Raw genomic sequence first — 6,000 nt, 5'->3', positions numbered from 1 at the left:
GGTGGGGGGGTAGTGTTAGGAAGGGAGGATAGAGGATGATGATGGATGAATGGCTGGCTGGCTGGGTGACTCTCCATGGAATAAGGCTAATGATATTGTGTGCACTTTCACACTCCTGAAGTCTGTTGCACAAGATAAAAAACAGTGGTGAAGGCCAGGCGCAGTGGCTCACACTTGTAATCCTAGCACTCTGGGAGGCCGACGCGGGAGGATTGCTCGAGGTCAGGAGTTCAAGATCAGCCTGAGCAAGAGCAAGACCCCGTCTCTACTAAAAATAGAAAGAAATTAGCTGGACAACTAAAAATATATAGAAAAAATTAGCCAGGCATGGTGGTGCATGCCTGTAGTCTCAGCTACTCAGGAGGCTGAGGCAGGAGAATCCCTTGAGCCCAGAAATTTGAGGTTGCTGTGAGCTAAGCTGAAGCCACAGCACTCTAGCCTGGGCAACAGAGCAAAGAGCAAGACTCCGTCTCCAAAAAAAAAAAAAAAACAGTGGTGAGGAAGGCAGGATAATCTGTGATTATTTATCCATGATTTCTAGGAATAAAGTGGACAATGGCAGGAAAGAGGGTCCACCAGAGGCAGGGCAGGCCCTCGGTGCATGGGAGGATCTGCAGCTCGGACACTGGGGAGCCCGGGTGGAGCCAGGGAACTAACTGGCCCCCGGCAGACCCCAGCAGGGGCGCTTCCTCCCTCCTGCACCCTTAAGACTTGCCACTGAAGTAACAATTTTTTCCTGAAAGTCCCCAGAGAGTCCTTTTGTCCTGTCCTAAGAGCACTAACTCCCTGTGCTGCTGGAGCCACCCTCCCCTGAGGCCAGCCCTGTCTGCCCTCCAGGCTAGACGAGAGGGATCTGGGGATATAGCCTCACCGTGCCCACCCACCACTGCCACCCTCGCTGTCATTGTTATTATTGCTTTTTCTCATTTAATCCTTAAAACAAGCCTAGAAAATGGGGATTATTAGCTCCATATAATGTTTGGGAACATGAAAGTCAGGGAAGTTAAGTAACTTGCCCAAGGTCACCTGGGGGAATTCCGGTCTAGGCCTCCGACTTCCCCACTACCCTACGGTGCCTTCTGGCAGGGTCTCCCCTCCCAGGCCGTCTGCCAGGCCCCTCTGCGGGAGCTAAACTCCCCAGGCCGGCTGAGCTGGGGCTGCTCCTTAGTTTCCTAGCCCAGGCCTAGTCATGTGACATCGGGGAAAGGAAGCTGATATTCCCATCTGGCCTATATTTATCCTTGTGCCCAGGCAGTTAGGAAGACTATTGTGCATTCCTGGGAATTTATGAGTGAAATAAACATTGAAATGTTTCTATAAGATTCATTTAAGGAGAATAAAATGTGATCTGCTTATGATAGGATGAGCTTGCTGGGAGATGGGCCAGCCCATAGTGCTTGGCCAATTCCAGGGCAGAGAAATGGACCCCTAGGGAGGTTGGGCCCACAGATTGGCGAGAGGGGCAGGGAGCCAAGGGCACCCCTTGTCCCTGCCGTCTTTCTGGCTGCTGTGTATTCAGCCTCATGCTGACTTGAGGGCTTCCCGGAGGAAGAGGTACCTTCCATGCGGGAAGATGCAGCCTGAAAGACTAAGGGAGGCATGTCGGAGGCCAGCAGGACACCAGGAGCCAGGGGAGGTGAGACCAAAGACAGCTGCGACAGCTGTAGGAGCAGTGTGGGACAGTGGGAAGGACGCAGCCTGTGTTTAGTCACTTCCACTGCTGACAAGCAGAAAGGTCCTGGACAAGTCAGTTTTTTCATTGATAAGAAAAGAAATGTATCAGTTATCTGCTCCACACTCAGGGCCTTCACTTTCATCTCCTCATTTCCTGTTCGCAATTCTGTGCATTTGGGAGGTATTATCACCCCCAATCTGTAGATCGGTGTCCTGAGGTTCATTCACGGAATCGCTGGGAGGGCTAAATGAGCAAACACGACGAGCGTCTGGGACGGCACCCAGCACACAGTAGGGCTGATTAAGCACCACTTCCCCCCACCCACATTTGTTCCCTTGCTTCCGTGTCTGTAATCCACAAAGGGCATCCATTGCTTTGAGAAGCAGAGGGTGAGGGAGGGAGTGGAGCCAGATGAAGGTGGCCCTGGAGGTGGGCTTCTCTGGGAGTCTCTGATCACGTGGGCCTGCGTGGCCAGATGCCCCAGGGGACAGGCTCCTGGCTCCATGACCACAAGGGCTGGGCCCTCCCAATCTAACTCCATATGGTGGATCAGACCCAGAACTAGGAGCAACAATCTCCTCAAAGCCAAATGTCAAAGTAATTAATTCAGTCCCAAAGGTGGTAATAACAATAATATTTAACACTTACTGGGCATTTACTAGGTGCCAGGTGCCCTTCCACAAGCTTTCCACCTAGGGCTGCCAGATTTAGCAAATAAAAAATACAGTTATACATTATGTGTGGTGCGCATGCGTGTAGTCTCAGCTACTCCGACAGCTGAGGCAGGAGGATCACTTGAGCCCAGGAGTTTAAGACCCTATCTCAAAAAAAAAAAAAAAAAAGAGAGAGAGAGAGAGAGAGAAAATATAGTTATGTCCATGCAATATTTGGGACATGCTTACACTAAAAAATTATTTGTTGTACATTTGAAATTCAAATATAACTGGGGCATCCTATATTGTATCTGGAAATCCTATTTCTGTATCAGCCTATTTAATTCTTGTAACTACCCTGTGAGATAGTTATTTTATAGATGAGGTAATCAAGGCACAGAGAGGCAAGGTAACTTGCCCAAGGTCACACAGGTAGTAAGTGGGAAGCTGTGTCATAAGTAAGTGTGGCTCTTGAACCTGGGGCCCTTGAAGTCCCTACGCCAGTAACTTGCCTGGCCGGCTGGGCATTGAGTCACACTGCCCACACGAGCTTGCTTGAGCGCCTGCCTTCTGTTTGACAGCTCAGAGTGGGAGCAGAGATGGGTATTTACGCCGCATTAAAGTCTGGCAGAATTCACCCCAGAGGGCTCTGGAATCTTCCGACACTCTCTCCTGGATTACTTTTTAGAGTCCCTGCTAAAATGAAAGTAGCCTGCACAAGACATGAATGTGCCCAACAAAAAGAGTTCTGCAGAAAACCAGGAGAAGTTGCCCAGAGCTTGCTCAACCATTCTGTGATCTGATCAGGGAAAGAACACTTTGATTTTATGATTTGTGTATTTTGCACACGTTAGAGAGAGAAGGTAAAGAGCTTTCTAGGATGTTCTATCAGGGGATTAGAGGATTTCCCCTGATTGCTTTATGCTTCCTGGGATTTAAGCAGCTTGGAATTGTGTGTGTCTGTGGCTACAGGCTTGGCACTTGCCACGCCTGGCTTGTTTCTGCCTTTTTGTGTGGGCACCTCTGCCCAGGCCCTCTTCCAAGTGGGGATGCCGATAGTTCTGTGCATGGGGGCCACTGAAGGAGAGCTCTGCTGCGAGTGGTCTTTAGCCAGCAGGCAGAGAATGCTCCCACCAGAAAGCAGCTCACTCTAGTGCCTTGTACCCATTCACCCAGTAGGTGTCAACACCGAGGACACTATCAGTCGTAGAGGCAGAGGGGACTTCCACTCCTGTCCCCACCCCATTGTGCTAACAGGAAGCAGTGCCGAGGCCTGCCTGGTTCGCCTTTGTCATCCCAGGCCCTACATAGACCCTGGCCACAATCGGCATTCAATAGATGTTTGCTGGATAAATGGGCAGAAGAAGGCATAATAATGTGGGAGTGTTCACAGACTTCATCCCTTCCCTGGACTCCAAAAAGAATCTTATCATTGCCAGGGCAGGACCCTGCTCTTCTCAGAGAAGATCTTTCCTCCACAAGACACTTTTTTTGTTTTGTTTTGTTTTGTTTGAGACAGAGTCTCGCTTTGTTGCCCAGGCTAGAGTGCTGTGGCTTCAGCTTAGCTCACAGCAGCCTCAAACTCCTGGGCTCAAGCGATCCTTCTGCCTCAGCCTCCCGAGTAGCTGGGACTACAGGCATGCACTACCATGCCCGGCTAATTTTTTCTATATATATTTTTAGTTGTCCAGCTGATTTCTTTCTATTTTTTTGGTAGAGACGGAGTCTCGCTCTTGCTCAGGCTGGTCTCGAACTCCTGAGCTCAAACGATCCACCTGCCTCGGCCTCCCAGAGTGCTAGGATTACAGGCGTGAGCCACTGTGCCCGGCCCACAAGACTCTTTTGGAAACTTTTGTGAGTCAATCATAAAAAGAGAGGCTAAGACAATCTACGCAATAAATAACTGGATGGAGCAGGGGAGCAAAGGCTGAAGAGGGACAGAGATGGAGATAGAGGGAGAGATGGAGAGATCTGGGCGGGGAGCACCCAAGTGAAGAGTCATCAGAGTGTGGGGCGTGAGAACAGTGTAGGAAAGAAAAAAGAGGGGGTAGAGGGGAGGATGGGAGTAAGATTTGTTCTCCTTTTGTGCACTTTGAGAGGTGAGAGTAAAGAATTAAGTTCTTTTTCTGTTGGTTTTTGTCTACGGAACAGTTCTTTAAGGCGATCCTTCCCAGAGCCTGGACCACATGGATCGCAGCCTCATCACTAGGTTCCAGGTCAGAGAGTTTGACCTCAGGGCCAAACCCTGCACGGTTAGCAGCACGGACTTCTCTTTGTCTGGAGGGATATTTCTATTTATCAAATTGTTCCCCCATTTCCATAGTCTCATGTTCGTATAGATTATGTTGTATTGTTGGTTATTTCAAGTTTCTTTAAAAAGTAGTGTGTCAATAAAAAACAAAATCTGTATTCTACTTAGTAAACTGAACATATGAAACTCTTGGAAATGGGTACGTACCCTAATTCCACCACAGCTATTTTTTTCAGAACACAACATGAAGAAGTTAGTTCACGTTTGGCCCATCCTGACCCTTTAAATAGACACAGCCCATCTGTATCAACACATGTGGGAATTTAAGAAACACCCTCACAAGAGATGACAGAAACCATATAATAGAACACATGTGAAAACGGCATTTTAGCCAAAATGCATTTCATCCTATTCACCAAAGGACTCATAAGAAAGAAATTCTCTAAATATGACAAACATGAAAAAGGCAGTTTTCAGAGCTCAAACTTGCACAGCTGGAATAAAATCCACCCAGGGAAAGAACTCATACATGCTACAAGCATAGTCGAAGTTTCTCTTGGCATTCCCGTGGTGATAGTCGGGCACAAGCCCATCTAGGTGCTGCGGGTTGGGGAGATTTTAAGCACAAACCTCTTGTGCCTCAGAAAACCGGCCAAGATAAGGATCACGTGACACAAGGACAGTAACTCAGATGCCTTTGGGGCTGGGATAAATGACTGAAGCAAGCCAGTTTCAGGTAGCTCAAACCAGGGGTTACTCTGTAGAAATGTGGACCCAAGAGTGCTTGATCTCTCAGTTTCAAGAAAAGCAGGATGTCTAGACCTTTAAGTGAATTCTTTCTATTATGTATGGAATGTTGGTAACTAATTTAAAAACTTGTAAACTCTACTCCAGCAAATGCACCTAAGGTCTCTACTTTGCATCTCTGAGCTCAGAGAAAATGCTTTGGAGGATGCTTTTTGCTCCGTTGACATCTAAGAGACCACACTAGCCAGAAATCCTTTTAATGACATGAAGAGAAGCCTCTAGGAAAGCTTCAGCTTTTCCCACTCACCAGAGAACCCACATGGTTAGAAAACCCCCATTTCTTCCTCTTCCATGGCTTTCCCATTTAGCTTGGCAGCCCCTGCCAGCCCTGCCCTCTACCACCTCCATCGGCCACCTGCCATTTTGACACACCCAGCCCCCTGGAGTGTTCCACTGTGTGTCTTCAGGCCCCCACCCCATGATCCAAGATTGTCCTGCTTCTGTCTGGCCCTTTGGAAGCCCCTAGCCTCTCTGCTGCCTGCTGGCCTCCCACCAGGGGAGCCCACTGGACAAAAGGTGGGGAGAACTGGTTCTCTCAGAATAGAGCCACCATTCGTTTTAATAACAACCATGATTAACGGGTATTTGCAGACTGTACGACACTTATCCAAGCA

At 48.5% G+C, this 6,000-nt stretch overlaps 1 protein-coding gene across 1 annotated transcript in view; it reads left to right on the top strand.

Annotated features, from left to right (window-relative positions):
• IRAG1 (inositol 1,4,5-triphosphate receptor associated 1) overlaps positions 1 to 6,000 on the top strand; it is a 77,494-nt gene that overhangs the window by 7,130 nt on the left and 64,364 nt on the right. The window lies entirely within an intron of this gene.

Source organism: Lemur catta, chromosome 7 (assembly GCF_020740605.2).
Source record: "Lemur catta isolate mLemCat1 chromosome 7, mLemCat1.pri, whole genome shotgun sequence".
Taxonomy (NCBI): Eukaryota; Metazoa; Chordata; class Mammalia; order Primates; family Lemuridae; genus Lemur; species Lemur catta.
This window is presented reverse-complemented; position numbering and strand designations above follow the sequence as displayed.